This window comes from Nycticebus coucang, chromosome 8 (genome assembly GCF_027406575.1).
Source record: "Nycticebus coucang isolate mNycCou1 chromosome 8, mNycCou1.pri, whole genome shotgun sequence".
Taxonomy (NCBI): Eukaryota; Metazoa; Chordata; class Mammalia; order Primates; family Lorisidae; genus Nycticebus; species Nycticebus coucang.
In genome coordinates this window covers 34,926,042-34,945,743 of record NC_069787.1, presented here as the reverse complement: position 1 = coordinate 34,945,743, position 19,702 = coordinate 34,926,042, and the positions used below count along the sequence as shown (strand labels likewise).

The following is a 19,702-nucleotide window of genomic DNA, read 5'->3' as shown; positions in this document are numbered from 1 at the left end:
AGACTCTGTTAATCTATTTCAGTTAGGACAGAAAGAGTCAATGGAAAACAGATCAGGTGACAAATTATTCATTGCCCTAAGTCTTTATTAAACACTTGCTGTATACTTAAAGGTCTGCTAGATTGAGCAAAGTCATTTCATTACTATCCTTACATAAGGATTACTTATTCTTGGGCAAACTTTTCAGTTTTCAAGGTCACACCATTGACCTTTTCATGTCAAGATACAAGAAAGCAGACAGTTGAGACATTAAATTCATGACCTCTTAGACTAATCTAGGACTTTAGAGCTTATAAGCACTTTCAATTCTGGTAACTTTTTTTCTCTTTTTTTTTTTTAAGACAGTCTCACTATGTCACCCTCAGTAGAGTGCTGTGCTGGAACAGCTCACAGAAACCTCCAATTCTTGGGCTTTAGCGATTCTCTGGCCTCAACTTCTCAAGTACATGGGACTACAGGCATCTGCCACAATGCTTGACTATTTTGTTGTTGTAGTTGTCATTGTTGTTTTAGCAGGCCTGGGCCAGGCTCAAACCCTCCAGCCTCAGTGTATGTGGTTGGCACCCTAACCACTGAGCAACTGGCACCAAGCCAGTTCTGGTAACTTGTGAACTGCCAATAAACATCTCTTCAAGTTTAGTCAGAAGAATGGGAGTTCTTTATAGAGGCAGGAGCAGAAGCTCAGAGATGTGCATGGTGGGTATTACTACCACTGAGAGTTGGGGGTATCCGAACTCACTCTCTTCTCCCACAACCAGGAGATGTAAAGGCAGTTTGCTTTCACTTCTGGGGTATAACTTGCCTAACTTTTCTTTTTAAGAAAACATTTTCTGAATATGTGCCAAGCTTGATGCCAAGCATTTTCCACGCATTTCTTAGTTAATCCTCAAACCACACTATGGGAAGGGAATTCTTCTTATTATTATTTTATAGATAGGACAACGAAGGCTCAAAGAATTTCTGGAACTTATCCAAGCCCTTCAAAAACACCTGAATACCTTTCTGAGGTCCCTCCACACTGACTGCACTGGGTCCTTAATCCATGTAAACCAAGTTGGGCTTTTCTCCCTGTTCACACAGAGGCCCCCACATCACTGGCAAGTCATAGGAAATTCTTAAGTGGCTGCTTATTAATAACATTTTCAGTTTATATTAGGCCGCCTTTCATCCAGGGGAACTCGGCCAGCTCCATACACAGAGAACCACAGAAATCCAGCCATCTCTGGTATGGATATAGGCCAGCTGGCAAAGGGATCCCTCAGGGGCTTGTCTTGTGGGGATTCTGGCAATGGTCACACCCCCTGAAACTTGACAGGGGCCCTTTAATATCTGTGCTGAAATGCTCGAGGCAAAAAATTCCCAGAAATCCACATTCTACAGCCAACAAGGCCAAAGGCTCAAGACGACCCCAATGGACTTAATGAAACAAGAACATCAAGAAATTGGATGTTTACCAAATACCAGTGCTGGATGTAAAGCCCCTCAATTCAGATTGAGTTAGACACAATAGGGAAACGTTATTTTCAGGACAGACCTGGCTTTAGTCAAGTCCAAGGGAAAAAAATAAAACAAAACAAAGTTCTCAGGGTTTCCCACAGGAAAGACAGGCAGGCAGACACACACACACACACACACAGGCAAGATGCTGACTTCCCTCCTTCAATCTGGATCTATGGGATGGGTTTTGTGGTTTTGTTCTGAGCCACAACTTGTTTCCTTGTTCTGCAGAAGTGAAAGGAAAGAGGGAAGTACATAGCGAGAAAATAACATTTCCTGGTTTCGTTGGAAGGAAGCCCTTGATGAATTGAATTCACATGGTCTACAGGAGTAAGGTTTCGAAAATATTAAAAAAATTGTTAGATGCAGATCTGACAAGGTGCTGGTTGAAGGATGTATGCCTCCTTGGCCCTCCTCCACCTCAGTGCCCCGCCAGGCTGCTACATGTAGCAAGGCCCATCCATTTTTGGCACAGTTGATACAATGAAAAACAGCCTGGACTGTGGACTTCCTCGGTTCATAGGAAAAGTTTTAGTTATACGTTCACTACCTCTGGCTCTTTTTACCATCTCTATCTTTCTAGCCTAGTTCAATTTACCACTACCTCCCATCTGGGCTACTACAACAGACTACTTCTCTCTCTGCTCTTCTAAAATTGCATCATTATTTTTTAAACAATGACAACACTCAACTCTCCTGCATAAAACGTTCCCTTAACTTCCCACTGCAAGAATGAACTCCAAGAAGAACTCCTTGACCATGGCCGACAAGACCCTATCTATATAACCTGGCCTGCTCCTGTCTCTCCAACTTCATTTTGCTCCATTCCATCCCCTTGTTTACTATACTTCAGCATCAGCAAACTTCATTTATCCCTTAAACTCTCCAAGGCCAGCTCTCTCTTAGGATCTTTGCAGTGGCCCTTCCTTGGCCTGGAATATCCTTCGCTCAGTATTTCAAGAATTGGCCTGTGTTTCATTATTCCTGTTATCACTCACCCAACGACATCTCCACCAAGAACCTTATAAAACAATACGTTATCCTGGCTGGGCACAGTGGTTCATGCCTGTAATCCTGACACTCTGGGAGACTAAGTCAGGAGGATCACTTGCGGTCAGGAGTTCAAGACCAGCCTGACCAAGAAAGAGACCCCCGTCTCTACTGAAAATGGAAAAACCAGACAGGTGTGGTGGTGCATGTTTGGAGTACCAGCTACTTGGAAGGCTGAGATGGGAAAATTGCTTGAGTCTGGGAGTTTTGAGGTTGCAGTGAGCTATGATGACACCATGGCACTCTAGCCAGGAGACAGAGTGAGACTCCGTGTCCAAAAAAAAAAAAAAAACTCATCTTCCTTTCTCATTCACTCTCCATTCTTTAAATGTTTCCCTTTTTAACATTTTTACTCTCAGAAACCATTTTATATATTGATGTATCTTTTGTATTTTTCCCAATGTAATATAAGTTCATAAGGTCAAGGATCTTATCTTGTACCTAGAACAATAAGCATTCAACAGGCAGCTCTTTGAAATTTTGAATCTCTAATTCTTAGTCTAAAATCTAGCTTGGTAGTTCTCAACCAGTAGGGTATGAACACTTCATTGGCAAATAAATAAGCTGTGATCAATGTGCAAATTTTATTTTTATGTTTATGTTTTACAATAACGGAAAATACATAGGTACCATGACACCAAAAACGCAGAGTGTGATTCAAATATATCAAAAAAATGTATATACACACATTTTATGAAAGGAAAACAAATATTAAAATTATAAATGCAAATCCCATTTGACTTCTCCAATTACAAGAGATATAAGATACAATATACAGGATAACGAATGTTACCAATAACTGAGTATTACAATTTTAATACAGTTGTTTTTCCTTTCTTAAAATGCATATACATTTTTTGACTCTCTCTGTATGAGTAGTGTTTTCCCAAGACCATGGCAAAAAAAGAGAAACTGTTTTTGTCCTTGATTAAAGGAAAGTATGCAAAAGAGTAAGACGAGGGTAGAGGAAGATGTATTATTGCTGAGAATGTTCTATTAACTATAGTGTAATGTAATTCAGTTACTGTACTCCAAAGTGTCTGATATCTGCCTGTGTACAGAAAGACTGAAAAACTCTGGCTTAGTTCAAAGTAAATGTTCAATTGTAATTATTATTTTTTTAACAGATAAGATTTTGTGCTGTCATCCAGGAAGGAATGCAGAGGCACAATTACAGCTCACTGTAACCTCAAACTCCTGGGTAACCAATCCTGCCTCAGCCTCCCAAGTAGCTAGGACCACCACTATGCTCAACTAATTAAACAATTTTTTTTTTTTCTGTTTTAGAGATGGGTCTCACTATGTTGCTCAGGCCAGTCTCAAACTCCTGGCCTCGAGTGATCCTTCCACTTTGGTCTTATAAAGTGCTGACATTACAGGTGTGAGTCATTGTGCCTGGTGTGTCAAATTGTTTAATGAACAATAAAAAAATCTGTGAGAGAGAAGAAACAAGAACTCCAGTGGCCTTGGCATCTGAGACCACAGCCCCCAAATCACCCATCTATAAAATGGAAGAAAAATCAAGTAATTCTCCTTCTGTTTCCATAAGGCTTAACATTAGATCCTGAGTAGTCATGTAGAAAAGTGCCATATTTCCACAGGGCAGAAGAATGTCTTTTCTAGTCCCACACATTAACCTATGGAGATTTCTCTGGATGAATTTATAACTATCTACCACCTGACTTAGCAGTTCTTAATGTTTTGGTTAACTTGATGTCTTTAAGAATCTGATGAAAGCTGGGATCCCCTCCCTTAAAAAATGAACATCTATACATTCACAGAAAATTTTACATTAAATTTCAGAAAGTCCATCAATCTTCTTTGGTCTTTACGGATCCCAACCTAAAATCATCTGGTTTGCAAAACTGGTGAAGTATCAGAGACCTTCTCTGATATTTTAAACCATCCACAGGGGCCAAAGTCAGTGCCTTCTGTCTTGCTGAAGCTCAACTGCTATTTCTCACTCTCTACAACTTTTTTTTTTAAATTCAAAATAGCACATGATATCATAGTTGCCATTCAGATGCTGCATCGTAGCAATTCAATGATGAAGATTTTAAAACAACTTTTAAGCATTACAAGGGTGAACGACACTGATGTCTAGGAGGTTGGTTAGGTAGCCAAATTGATATAATGAAAGCAAGGCAGGTTCAAGCTTTCTGATCAGTCTCGCCCAGTGATTATGTTGCTTTCCACCCAGTCCCCTTTCAAAAGCCCTTCTAGCAAGAACCGACACTCCTGCTGTTGCATTCTTCACTCCGCGTGTCCACCCTGCTTCCTAAGGAGGCAGGTGTTTCAAAGTGGCCCACCCTGCACAGGAAGCACTGGGTGAGGGGGTAGGGGCTGTTCATCATTTCAATCCCTGGAAAGCTTCTAGTCTCGACAGGCTTTCCTGACAACTTCTGAGATGATGAACTCTAAAGCAAGGAATAGACTCAGGCAGCTATTTAAATGAAGTTCTGATCCTTGATGGATAAGCTTCCAGGGGAAGGGAAGGCTTTAGATAAGAGATAGGCAGTTGCCGAGCCAGGAGACGGCAGGCCATATGCACTGGCCACCTAACCAATGGTTGCATTGTCCAGAGGATGCACAGAGAAAACAGTTCATTATAAAGGAGGTATTCCTCCAGGAGCGTCACAGCAGGAAAGCTAGACAAAGACCCTACATTGCTGGTAAATAAAAAGGCACAAGAATCTTAAGATTGATCACCAGGTGCTCGCTTTCACAGCTCATATACTAAAATTGGAATGATACAGAGAAGATTAACATGGCCTCTATGCAAGGATGACATCCAAATTCGTGGAGCGTTCCATATTAAAAAAAAAAAAAAAAAAAAAAAAAAAAAGAATGGTCACCAGGCTGGGGGAAGTGGCTTGTGCCTGAAATCCTAACACTTTGGTAGACTTTGATGAGAGGATAGCTTGAGCCTGGGAGTTTGAGACCAGCCTGGGAAACACAGTGAAACCCTAGCTCTACAAAAAAAAAAAAAATATATATATATATATATATACACACACACACACACACACACATATATATATATATAAAATTAGCCAGGCATGTGTACAGGTGTACACCACCAATCCTAGCTATTTGGAAGGCTGAAGGCTGAGGCAGGAGGATCACTTGAGGAGGTCAAGGTTGCAGTGAGCTATGTTAATGCAACTATGCTCCAGCCTGGGTGGGTGACAGAGTGAAACTCTGTCTCAAAAAAAAAAAAAAAAAAAAAAGGTCACCACATTAATCAGACATACATCCTAGAGAAAAATGAAAAAAGTTATTAAAACCTTAAGTAAACAAAAATTTAACAAATACATGCCTGTAACACCCACATTCAGGAGAGTGAATAAAATATAGAGTAAATGGGAAATAGAATTTCTTCTCAGCATACCTAGGCAATCAGTAGATGTTTGATACATACTGAAAGGAGAACCAAATTCCAGGGAGTAGCCAAGGGTAGAGATGGCACAGACGTTAAATCTCCTGGGCCAACTACAACTCAGGGGTACCGGCTGCCTGGAGTGTTGTATTCAGAAGGATTCTGAGGTTGCATTGGGGCTTGACAAGTGTGCTGGTCATTAGTGATGTCTGAAATGGGCAAGAAAGACTGAGGCATGATGATGGAGGTGCCAGGTATTGATCATATTAATCCTACCATCAGGACATATCCAAGAGTGGAGTCCAAACATGGGTATGAATTCAAATAGGAAAAATTTCCCTCTATCATTCAGATAGAAGCTTCTGGGGGAATGACAGGGAGGAGTGAGGGAAGAAAGCAGGCAGCTGTTTCTACATCCAGATCACAGTCTGGTGTCCAGTTGGGTGACAAGTATTAAACTCAGATGATATTCACAATCAACCTCTTTTGACATCCCTTTACAAGACAGAATCACTGGGAATTCATTTCAGGATAATAATTTGCATGGCTGCCATCCTGAATCACAAGATAGACTCTTTGGGCTAACTCTGCCCTTCTTATTTGAGACATAAAAGGGATCTGTTTTATTGTCCAAATCTGCAAAACCATGAGTGAAAACAAACTGGGGTTTTAATTCTAAATAACCAGAAACTCAGTTAACCAGAACCTCCCATGCCGCTGAACATTCCTCTTAATGTAACACCCCTCCCCAGGTGAATCCAAGACCTGCTCTGCTCTTTAAAACTTCACAATGTATAGAACTGATTAATTGATTATAGAACTTAACCATTGATTAATGGTTAAGTAAAAACAAAACAGAACAAAAGTACTAGTCAACGTATTTGACTTTAATTTATATAAACTGAAATATATTTTACTGAAAAACAATCGAACTTCAGTTGGGCAACATCTACTCTTTATAATCTTAGGTTCCCGAAAGATATTTCTAGTGCTCATATCATGTAAATGAACAACACACATACCCACAGTAGGTCCCAAGATCTTTCACTCTGGTTATCTCTTGAAGTTGTAAGACTCCAGAATCAGATGGTATGAATTCAAGTCCCAACTCGGCCATTTATTAGCTGTGTGACCTTGATTAAGTTATTCAACTTGTCTGTGCTCTGTGGCTGCAAAATGTAGATGATGCCAGAACTTGCCTCTTAAGGTGAGGATTAAATGAGATCCAGCACATAAAATCCTCAGCACAGTGCATAACACACAGTAAGCAAACATTAAATATTAGCTACTAATTATTTTTATTACTCTGCAGGTGGAGAAACTAAGTCACAGAGTAGCTAAGTAATTCCTAGGAGGTTTACTTAAATAATCGGAGCTAGAACCCGAGCATTCTGAATTTGGTGAAATGCCAATTATAAATGTGCCTTAGAAGGAGAAAGGGCAGGTTCAGTGTCACCAGCGCACTTGTCTGCCTTTCAGCAACACCTCTAGGTTTGTGCACGTCAGTGTGAGAAGTCTTGGTCTCTGGCACAATCTGTCTTATGACTGCACACAAAATACAGCCCCGGAGCAGTTCTGAGGGTAAATAAGCAACACCAACACACTGCCCCTTGCCATCCTCCTTCCGCCAGTGTGAAACGTCCAAAGGTCAGCTATTCTTCCAGGAGGCTCCATGGCATTCTCTAGAAGGCTACTGTTTCTCATATTCCAGCACATGTTCACAAAACAGAGAGGCCAGGTCCTGATATAAAACTTGACCTTTTCATTCCCCACCAAGAGCAGCTGGCAGTACAAATTACACCCCCTTCACTGACAAGGCTGAATTCATTCTGAAAATTCACATTCATCAAGGTGAGGCCTGAAAGAGAACTTATAGATCCTCTGATTTGGGGCCCTCATGTTAGAGATGAAAGAACTAAGGCTCAGAAAGAGAAAACGCATCCATTTCAGTTAGAACCGGATGAGCACACAACAGGGGATCAAGAGTGACGGCCTGGGCCCCTCTCCCTCCAAACTCCAACTGGTTTGCCCACAGCCATGAGCCCTCTGGTCCAGCAAAGCACTTCTTCTATTTGCTCCAGTTTTCCTTCTTCATCTTAAAGCATCTTACTGACTTTCCAGCCAACCTCACACTCCCATTCTGAAAGCCACATTCAAAACAGTAGGTAAAGAAACCACTGTGTTCTATTTTATGCCTGTTACATTCCCCTGGATGGACTCAATTTTACCAAAACATCAACAGAAAGATTTATATTCAATGGCTAAATTACAAGGTGCTTCTCAAATGGGGATGCACAGAGAAAATATAAAAGGAAGAGGAAAAAAAATACCCAGAGGACATTATTATAGCAAAAAATGTGAGGACACCTAGAATAGTGCACATAATTCAGGCTTTGGAGCAGGATTATGCTGGGTTTGAATCCCAGCATTACTCTTTACAGTCTGTGTAACCTTACTCAAGTTACTTAACCTCTAGGAGTCTTAGTTTCTCAGTTATTAAACAGAACTAATACTACCTCGCTGTATGATTGCTGAAAGAATTAATAAGGCCAAGTACGTCCATGTAAAGGCATCTTTTAAGTCGGCTGCCACTCAGTAGGTGCTTAGCCTATTATAGTTATTATTTTTTCTATACACACACATACATTAACATGTAGACTGCATACAGACCCAAAGACACCAAAACATACATTGCCATATACACTAACAACCACCCTGAACCCATACCAGATTCTTGACCATAGAAAGTATGGCTGTTTTTCAGTTAAGTCTTAGAACTTTCCTGAACAGGCTTCTCTAAGGACTTATAACTGATGAATGGATGCCAAGAAAAGAGCTGGAAAAATGGCATCCTGCCCAGTTAAAATGAAATGCTAAGAATTCCTGTCCCAGTTACTCTTAACCCTGGATGGGGGCTAGGTAATATTTATAAGGTTTGATTTTAAGAAACCAAAGTAGGGAGGGGGACCTGAGGCCAATGACACTCCCAGTGTGGGGAAATGGAGGCAACTCAAGTCAGCCTCTGATCAACCGAGACCTGCAGGATTCTGGGTTGGAAATGATACCAACCCAATCTCTGCCCCACATTCTGAGATTGAGGTCTCTGAGCCCTCTTCCATGCTCCAGGATGGTTCATATACACAGCTCAAAGAAGAGCTCCAGAAGGAAAAGGGACATTGGAAATCACCATTGTTCCCCCACACACACAACCGCACTCACTCTGGGCACACTTTCTCAAAAGAGGCCACCCTTCATTTTCCCCACACCCCACTTCCAACCAGTGATGTCTCTGGATTCTGCATCCTCTGGAATGTTACTTTCCATCTTCCAAGTCAGCTGTCATGTTTTGAGTCTTTTCAGCTCAGCCAACTTGATCTTTACTAACTTCATAGCCCAACATGTGCTAGAAGTTTACCCTCTGCACCCACCAAGGAAAGGCAGGCTCATACTGTACTTGAAAATGTGCTCCTTTTAATTAATGTACTTTAAAAAATGGTTCATGGTGCTCTAGTGAAAAACATGTGCTGTGTTTAGTCATAAGGAGGGTTTTAGAATTAAAAATGGCTTCTCTATGAGTTTTGTAGGACAGATGGGGAGAGGAGTTTTTAGCTAAAGGAGAACAGAGGCTCTTGCCTTCTGAGTGCGACTTCACCCAAAGGGAACCTTCAGCTTTGTGCTTTCCTGGTGGATAGGAGATTGCTCTGATATTCTCCCAGCTGCTTTCCATTCTGTCATCACCTCTCCTCCTCCTAACTCCTCGATCCAAATACTTTCTCTCTCTCCCCTCTCACCCCCGCACCTCCCCTTCAGACTTGCTTTTTTCTCCCTCTGCCTTATCCCCAAGAAAATAACAGAACAAGCAAGCCTGGGGTTTTCAGACCCCAAATAACGAACTGCTCAAACAATAGGCCAAAGAATAAAGAAAACCACCACTGCTCAAACTCAACTGGCCAAGTCCCCAGTGGACATTTCCTTCCCTATTTGATTCACTTACACACACACACACACACACACACACTCGCGTGTATGCAAGGAATAAAAACCAGAACATTTCATTTAAAATGTTTACAGGTTGGGAGGAACAAAGTAGCAAGTCTCAGTTAAAAGCATCAATGAAGAAACCAGATGCCTCATTTGCAGGTGTCTTCGTTTGCAAATAACTCACTGTCACGTTACCCGATAAGCACCACGATCACAGAGGAAGTGTGCAAAGAAAAGTTTCAGGAGGTCTTGAAAAAGAACTAGAGAAAGTCCTCACCCAAATGCCACTAAGAATTCCTATCTGAGGACAGAGCCTTTTGACTCATGTGTTGGAAGAAAAAAGAGAGAAAAACCATAGCTTGATGGCTATGAATTAAGAGGTTTCTGCTAATTCAAGGTAGAGTTGGGTGGTTAAGTCCTCAAACTCAGAGCATTTGGAATCGACGTGTAGTTGAAGCAGTATTACACTGGGTACCAGGATTTGTCACAAGCTGTGTCATTGAGAGTAAGTTATTTTGCTTCTTTGGTCTTCAGTTTCTGTCAGACAAATATTAAAACTGCTGCCCTCTGTTGTTCACAGGTTGGGATTGTTTTTTAATTTTGTAATTTTTTCCCCCACTCAAAACAGATGCTGACAGGCACAGATTGGGATTCAATGGGAAATATGAAAGTCATTGTCCCCAGAAGGAAATAAAGCCCAATGCCAGGTAAGTACCAGGAATCAAGCAAAGACAGTATAGCTGTTCTCTTTACAGCAGTTCTATGCGTTCAGGGGATTTTATTTCCAATATCCATATGAGAAAAGCAAAGTTTAGAGAGGTTAGGCAGCCCTCCAAAGAGGATATCAACGCAAGTGGACATTATCAAGGCATAAATATTATCCTCCATCCAAAACGATGAAAGATCAGTGGCAACCAGAAATCACCAACTCCCAATTCTGAGTTTATTAAGAAAAAATTTTATACCAGACTCATTTTAATTTGCCTCTCAACTCTATCAAAGTTCCATTTTGCTTAAATTAAAAAGAAAGATGTTGGCAGGAAAGGGAGACACAGCTGTCCAACTGTGTGACTGAGTATGCTCATGAAGGAGAAGATCACAAGTCTGGCAAAGACGGTATCACGGCGGTGGACACAAAACAAAGGCAGAAAGGACGGGGTCAGGTCATAGACAGGCAAGCAGAGGAGGCCTGTTTCTTTGCCTTAACAGCCCATGCATAAGCTGAAGCCACCTAGATAGTGGCAAAAATTCAGCTTTGGGACTTCGGAGGAGCCAACCAGCAGGTAAAGCACATAGTCAATGGCCTCCCTGGGTGGGGAAGAAAATGCTAAATGTCTGCCCTGGAAAGGGGGAAAAAAAAAAAAAACAGACAGAGAGAGAAAAGGAAGGCTTCTCACATGCACAGTTGCAGCAGAAGAGAAATTCAGAAATTCCAACTGGAATCTCACAGATTTCTACATGTGACTCATCAGCTGCCAAAACAGGATGCCTTCGTTAAAGGTGCCTGAACCCCAGCTAGGACTAAATGCTTTTTCATTACACCAGCCGGCCACTTTTAGTTCTGCAAAATACAGTAAGTAGTTCCAGATAATACAATTTATCCTGTCAACTCAATCGAGAGGGTAGAAAGTTTGAGTGGGCATGGTTTGGATAGAACAGTATCAAAGATGGCATCTTTTCTGCTAGCAAAACCTCTTTGCAGGAAAATGGATGCAAACATACTGTCTTTTCAACAGACTATTTTGTTTTTAGCCAACTATGCTTATAATGATAACGACAAAAAGGTAATAATGACAACAATAATAATTGCTAACACCTACCGGGGTTTACTAATGACTGGCTCTGTGTGAGGTGCTTTTTCTATGTTATCTCATTAAATCATTACACCCGTCACCCTGCATATAGGTTCTATTGCTCTCCCTAGTTTATCGGCAGGAATCATTGCTCAGAGACAAGCTGTAAGTATCTTCAGATCTTTCTGAATCCAGAGTCTGAGCCCTGGATAAACGTCATCTCATATTGTCTAGCCTCTAAGTTCCCTTCTCATTCCTTAAGCTTCCATACATGCATCTTCCTTCCTAAATTTCTATTTTCCTCCCATATTGCCTGAATAAATCTTTATAAACATGCCATCTCAAACAATGCCATTTTACTATTTCTGGCTGCCCCATGGCTCTTTACAGACTGCAATGCCCGACAAAGCCAGTATGTTTTAATTTTCACATTAAAAAAGGAATTCCTGAGGGGAAAGAGCATTTGATGGAAAGGCAAAACCTTTACAAGCACTCAAGGAGGCATTAAAATCCAAATTTCCAAAATATGGTAATTATGTCAAAGTTGTGACTTACTCTAGAGCCCTCAGGGACACTCATCCTGACCCATCTGTGAAAGCCATCAGCAGGCAGTAAGCCTTTTGGGGAGCAGGATTAGAGTGGCCAGTTCGGCCTCTAGCAAGGAGGCAAGGCTGTTTTCCTTTAGTTTAAGGCTCGCTGAGATGGTTTAAAATACTCTTTGGGAAGAGATGTGCAGGCAAAGCAAATTGCAGCCTTATGAGCTGCAGACTGGGTGCCCGGCAGTCTGTGTCTATATATTCACGGCACACTGGAGCCCCCCCGACTGTGCTCATACATGCATTGATATTGGAAGCAGAATTCGCTCACTGGGGAAATCATCTATGTGCCTAAGTTACACAAGAGCCGCATTTGGACCAGCGGATGGCATCGCATCTGGTATGGATCACTTACCACAGTGTGATTCGGCCCAGCCCGGATTACTTATGGTTCATAAAAGTCCTACTGGACCCCAACACAGCCCAAGACCACATAACAAAAAATAATGGGATTAAAAATCTGTATTTCCTCGCAAGACCTCCATGGCAGATTAGTAATGCTGCGACTGTTTTTCGGGAAACCAAGAGTGAGGAGAGCTAACCACGAACACTCCTTCCAGAAACCCAGCACAGAGAACAAACTGAATCATGTGTTTCAGCCAGGCTATGCAGTCGTATTCTGAGGCTCTGTCACCATTTCTAATCTGAAAGCCCTGGCTAAAATTAAATCCAAGTAACTCGAGAGCCATTTCTTTACCTGGAAGTCTCAGCTAAGTCCTTGTTCCTCACGTCCCCTAATGGTACCTGACATTATATGCTGACATGATTACTGGGCATGAACACAACCAGGTATTTGGTTTTTTAAACCCTCTCCCTTGTATTATGTTTATTATTTTTTAAATAAAGCTGTACTTGTAGAGAAATACTGCTTTTTAAGCACTAAGATTTAAGCATTTCTTCAGGACACTATACCTGTGACATACTACTTTGCAACTGAGAGTTCTAATCAAGCATAGAAAACCCAAAGGGGCAGAGAGCCACCCAAAATGCTACCCGGCCAAGATAATGGAGCCCCCATATCCTTCCCCAATGCAAAGCCCCTACATCTGGCTTTCTCATCCTCTCTAGAAAACACACTGTGGTTTTATTTGTGAATTAAAGCAAATTTCTTACCTACCTTCAGGGAAGATGAAATGTCTGGTCTTGGATGAGGCTTCTGCCAGACCCCAGGAGCTTGTCAATTGCCCCAGTTCACTTTCTCCCTGAGTCTGCCTTCTAAGAACGTAAGCAGGACCCCAGGCAGCCAAAGCATCTTCCTCTCGAACCCCCTTTGCAAATCTGAGCCCTTTCTGAAGCTGGCAGCAGGCTCAAGCTGGAGCTGTTCTACATTCCCCCAGGGAAAACAGCGCCGCTGGAGCTGGATCCAGACCCTGCTGGGGGAATTCACCAAGCAGGAAAAAAGTGAGACTTTCCTCTCTTCCTCTGGATCTGCATGAGCTCTCCGATCACCTTCCTGAGAACCCCAGTTTCCTCTTAACTCCCTTTCTTCATGACAGTCTGAAGGAAGTCCCAGACCCTAGCCTCAGGGTCACCAACCGATCCTGAGCCAAACCGGGGGCCACCAGTCAGCTGCTTGCAGAGCCCAAGCCACTGAACCAGGAAATGTGCAGCTCGGTAAAAAAATAATAATAACTGTCGGCGGCGCTGCTGGTGGTGCCTGAGAAGTCGCTGTTGCAGTGCTCGCATCCTCCGCATGCTAATGAAGCCGTGATGTCAGCAAGTCAGTCACGGCATCTGGACGTCCCAGCCCGCTGCCCAGCACTGAGATTTATTTACATGTAAATTAGCCTCGCCTTCCAAATCAATAATCCCCAAGCCAGGCAGAGAGGAAAAAACCCGTGGCTGGATGCAAAGGCCCAGCTATGCAACCTCCAAATGAGTAGAGAGAGAGCACATAGAAGGAGAGAGGCTTTAAAGACACACGCCTATTTTTTTTTTTTTTTCTTTTAAAAGCTGTGCTCTCATGTGCCAGGGATCAGATCTGGGCACAATTATCAACCTAAGCGCCTGTTTCCGATTATAAGCTGCACCAAACTAGGAGTGGAATTGGAGTTCTCTCTTTTTAATCAAAAGCTGTGTCAAGTCTTCAAATACCTCTACTTTGCTTTTCTTTCTTTTCTCTCTTCAACTTTCATTTCAGGGTGTCAGTTGTTTCATTGTCCTGGGACTGTGTCAGTCACCATTGAGTTTTTGTACACCTTGCAATAAAATACAACTATTTTCCTTATATGCTCAGGTGGTGAATTAATCACCCACCCTCCCATCCCAACTCCAAGTGCAATAGCAGATGACAAAGCACAAACCTCCCCAGGGTGTCTAAGGCGTCTTCAAGCCGTAGGGAGCATTGCTTCCATCTCATTTTACAGATGAGCAAACGGAGGCATGGTGGAAAAGGAACCTTTCCAGGGTCACATGAAATTTCAGCGAGGTTGGGCCAGAATCCTCATTTCCTAGACTTCAAACTGGAGCTTTGTTAAATAACTCTGGGTCTCCAATCTCCATGTCACTATACCACAAAAAGCCTGGCCAAGCAATCACAAAGACGGAATTCTATACATTGGATAGCTCTGGGTTCAAATCCTGCCTGGTTTCCCACGAGCAATGTGACCTTGGGCAAGTAACATAACTTTTGGGATCTTCAATGACTTCCCCTGTGTCATTCACTCAACCAACAATTACCTGCTCTATGCCATGAGGAATGAACATAGACTTGGCTTTCACGAATCTTGTACTGCAGTACAATAAAAGAAAGTAAAAACACTGAATAGAAATATGGAGACAACACAATGTTATATACTCCACAAATAACAATTATTTCTGATATTTTGAATAAATCAGAAAAATTCAGTCAGGTGTTCCAGTCACTAGGATGGTCATTGTTTTTATCCTTTGAGTATTTCCATGATCATCTTTTATTGTTTAAAATAAAATGTTCTGGGCCAGGTAGTAATCTCAGCACTTTGGGAGACTGAGTCAGGAGGATTGCTTGAGGCCAGACCAGATAGGGCAATACAGTGAGACCCCTATCTCTACATGAAATTTTTTAAAACATTAGCCAGGTGTGGTGGCATGTGCCTGGAGTCCTACCTACTCAGGAAGCTGTGGCAGGATTGCCTGGACCCAGGAGTTTGAGGCTGCAGTGAGTGTGACTATGCCAGTGTACTGTACTCCAGCCTGGGCTGAGAGACAAGCAAGATCCTGTCTCTTAAAAAGCAAGGCAGGGGTGGTGGTGGTGGTGGTGGTGGTGGTGGTCCGCTTTTCTTTGTTGCAACAATGGGGCATGTTCACTATCTATGGCAAACATATCTTGCTCTGTAAGCCTTTATCTTGCTCTTAACTCTGCAAACTTATCTTTCTCTCTTTCAGTAAACTTTGTTTCATACTTGTCTTACTTTGGGGTGTCTGGTCATTTTTCAACTGAAAGTGCTCCAAGAATCAGAGACCCAGGCAGCTGCCTGCAAGCCTAACATTTTAGAATGTAGGCAGCCACCTTGAAACCTGACATTTTTGGTGCCGAATGAATTGGATAAAACTGATTAGGATTAATTCTGCCTAGATAAACCAGCTCACCTTTTTCATAAAGACTCCCTGATTCCAGCAACTAGGTGAACCAGCTTGCTCTTGCTTGAAATGCCCCGGCACCCCGCCTCCCAGCAGCCAGCGCTTGAGAGCTACCTGGTATTCGCTTCTGCTCTTCCACCTCTATCAGCTCTCAGACCGAGTGCTTACATTCTTGGCTAACCCTGGGCGTACAATAAGGAGTCTGGGAACATGTCCCACAATAGAGGAGAAGTCTCTTATTTTGTTTAACTTTAGGGAAGAGGACTCTACCTCGTCTCTGGCCTTTGCATTTGTTTTAATAACATACTTTTCTTTCCAATTTGATGAGGTGCTTACGTCCCTTCCCATATTAAAGCTAGACAATGTTTCCTCCCCTGGTTTTTGCCTGCACTGAGTTACAGTCTCTCCCCCGTGGGGCATGGTTAAGTGCAGCAGAGCCTCTGTGGTTGAGCACCTCCCTACACTGACCACCTCTAAATGTTGACCAGTTTGTTGCAGTCTCTTGGGTGGTCAACTTACAGAAGTTCCACTGTACTTACATGGATGGCTTTATTGGGCTTTTCTCCTTCCCATTTAAGCTGCTCTTTTGCTCTGTCCCAGGAAGTGCCTCCCTCATTATGGCTGGCCACCAACTGCTGGTGCTATTGACGGCACCAATTACAAATGACCCGGTTATTAATACCAAAAGATATCACTGTCCTAAAGAAAAAGTTCTGAATAATACTGCCTGTGCAGCATGCTGGTGAGCCAGGAGAGAAGCAAGCACAAGCCAATATTCTGAACTGTGCCTGTGATAAGAAAGCACTGAGGGTGGATGTGAAGGGTGAGGGGAGGGCTAAGAGAATGGGAGAGAGCTGTATTCCATCACGCACACAAAGGGTCTCCAAGGACAAAGCAACCAGCCTGGTGCCTTGCCCACACTCCCCCACCTGGAGAAGCCACTCTGACAAGCTCTGCCCTTCCAGCTGGAGTTCTTGAACCTTCAAATGAATTTCTTTGTTGAATATGGAGAAGTTAAATTATGTCTTTTGTTATACGTAATTATATTAATAATGCTTAATAACTTCTTTCAGAATGTTTCTCTCTGGTTCACGGAAGACCTTTCATGGTGCAAATAAGAGACCTGGAATAACTTCTCACTAAGGGAAATGGAATACAAGCAAATGAGGACCACTCAGCCTTCGGTCTCTATCACACAGAACTCAGGAGTGTGTGGGGAAGCGGATGGTTGCCCCAGATCTCAAAATCTTTCAGAAAGTCAAGTAACATCTAACAGTTTGGGACCACCTATGTCCACGTGGAAACAGTGACATCCTGCCCCAGTATGTCCACGAACTAGTTACTTTAACTTTCTATGCCCCAGTTTCTTTAAAGGAGGACACACCTCTCTCTGATCTACTTATGATAAGCCTGAGTATATAAGAATTATGAGAAACAATTCATGAGTGATCAACAATGGAGCAATGTAGAAGAAAGCTGGAACCCAGGAAGTTAAAAGGTATATTATACATCATTACCAACATCATAAGAGCTAGCAATATAAATGGGGTCTTGAATGGATTGCCTGGGGTCAGGCTCTGGCTCTACACTTCACAGAGGACACTAATAGTGCCTATCCTTACAGGGCTGTTGGTAGAATCAAACGGGAATTCATGTGAAACATTTAGCACTGAGCCTGGCACATGGCAGTGTTAGCTACTGGGAGTAGAAGTGATGATGCTTCCGCTGTTAACTTTGGCATATATTAACTGACCCTTGGAAGGTCAAAAAGTGGGGAGAAAGTGAGTCAACAGAAGACTGCAAAATCATCCCTACCCAGAGGGTACTACTCAAAGTTCCATCTAATGTGGGTGAGCCACTGACGTGTCCCTTTCCATATGGTACAGCAAAACATTTCAAATTGCCATGAAACTAGGAAAGAAAGAAGGCAATAAAAATGACCAAGAGGTACCAAGGGGCCTCCCTCTTCTGAAACTGTATACCAGGACAAACCAATTCTATTTCTGCTTATTATGTTTCACCCACCCATTCATATATCCATTTACTTATGACCTGAGCTCCTACTATTTGTCAGTCACTGTGTTAGGCCCTAGGGATATCATGGGAACCAAGACCTGGGGTCTGCCTTAAAAATGCTTGGCAAATGAGAGGGAAAGACAATTAAGCAAGCAGTTAGAGTAGGGTATCATGTGTATTATGACCGGAGTGTGCAGAGTCCTTGAAGGTCTATGCAAGTCAGGAGGAGGACAGAGCCAGAGCACGTTACTTAAGTCCATCGGATAGCATGTGCTCTGTGAGCTCATAAGGAAGCTGGAGATCAGCCATAACCCTTGCACAAATTATTATTATTATTATTATTTTTTTGTAGAGACAGAGTCTCACTGTACCGCCCTCGGGTAGAGTGCTGTGGCATCACACGGCTCACAGCAACCTCCAGCTCTTGGGCTTACGTGATTCTCTTGCCTCAGCCTCCCGAGCAGCTGGGACTACAGGCGCCCGCCATGACGCCCGGCTATTTTTTTGTTGCAGTTTTGGCCGGGGCTGGGTCTGAACCCGCCACCCTCGGCATATGGGGCCGGCACCCTAAAAGATCAAAATCCAAGGACTATTAATTCTTGGTGATCATTATTTTCATCCTAGAGATTATTCTAATCGGACCTTTTAGAAATTACGCTGTTAGATACCAAAGAAGGCAAGACAAGAACTACTTTGGAAATTTCATAGACCCGGTAAATAGGAACAACTCACATTGTTTTTATCAAAACAGAATAAAATTAAACATTCATGCCAACATAAGTCATGGGAATAGAGGAAGGGAAGAACAGACAATATACATGAGGTGCACTCAATCAAGTATTGATTAGGGATTTGTTGGGAGACAATGATGCAACTGCTAACTTTTAGAACATTCTATTGAGGCGAGACAATAGGGTATTTATACAAATGACCATAATTGCATACTGTATTTAGGAGAAAGGACAAGAAGGACAAAACTAATTGTGCCTATGGGATCAGGAATCAGGAAAAAGCATGATCTGAGTCAGGTCCAAGGTCATAAACAATTTTACTTTTTGGAATTAAAAACCAATTTTATAGTGGGGAAGGCCTTACTAAGCACGACACAAGATCCAGAGGCCATAAATGAAGACTGCTAAAAGTGCCAAGGTCAAATTTTAGCAGCTAGAGAGGGTGTTCTAGGCAGGAGGAAGAGCATGAATTGAGGGGGAAGTGTTAGTGCAAATGCAGAATTAAAGGACTGGTCTGGATGGATGCAAGACAGAAAAGCAGTGCCAATGTGACACTTTCAGGTATTGACAAAGAGCCAGCACTATACAGGCCAGAAAATCAAATCATCTTTCCATTCTAACCAGCATTAGGCAGGATCTTGTTAGAGGATTAGGGGGAAAGGTCAAGTGCATCTCTGCTGGTCAGGTTAGGGGAGAGAGAGGTAAGTGACAGCCAGGGCTTTAATGAGGAAGGTTGTAATGAATAATTTTTAAACCTCCATTTCCATAGGCATAAAACAAGAAGGAGCAGATTTTAAATGAACTAAAGGGGAATTTCACTTGGACCCCAGGGGGACTTTTGAATACTGAGATGATAAGAACGGGCATAAGTCACGGAGGGAGAGGGGTGGGGCCTTGGTGTGTGTCACACTTTATGGGGGCAAGACATGATTGCAAGAGGGACTTTACCTAACAATTGCAATCAGTGTAACCTGGCTTATTGTACCTTCAATGAATCCCCAACAATAAAAAAAAAAAGAAAAAAAAAAAGATATGGAAAAGATAAAGACACCACCCCCAACTTAGCTGATTTAGATTAGTACATTCTGGCCCTGCTGT

The 19,702-nt window shown here is 42.4% G+C and overlaps 1 protein-coding gene and 1 non-coding gene across 4 annotated transcripts in view; one reads left to right on the top strand and one right to left on the bottom strand.

The window, feature by feature from the left end:
• Nucleotides 1–19,702, bottom strand: part of PRICKLE2 (prickle planar cell polarity protein 2) — a 405,373-nt gene that overhangs the window by 123,779 nt on the left and 261,892 nt on the right. The window contains exon 1 of one of the 3 annotated variants that reach the window (XM_053600104.1): nucleotides 13,414–14,000. The exons of the other annotated variants lie outside the window; for them this stretch is intronic. The gene's annotated coding sequence lies outside the window, so the exon portion shown is untranslated. Of the gene's footprint in view, nucleotides 1–13,413; nucleotides 14,001–19,702 lie in introns of those variants that run through there. 3 annotated transcript variants of the gene reach the window in all.
• Nucleotides 5,260–5,366, top strand: LOC128592914 (U6 spliceosomal RNA). The gene has a single exon (XR_008382125.1). It is a non-coding gene; the product is annotated as a U6 spliceosomal RNA (small nuclear RNA).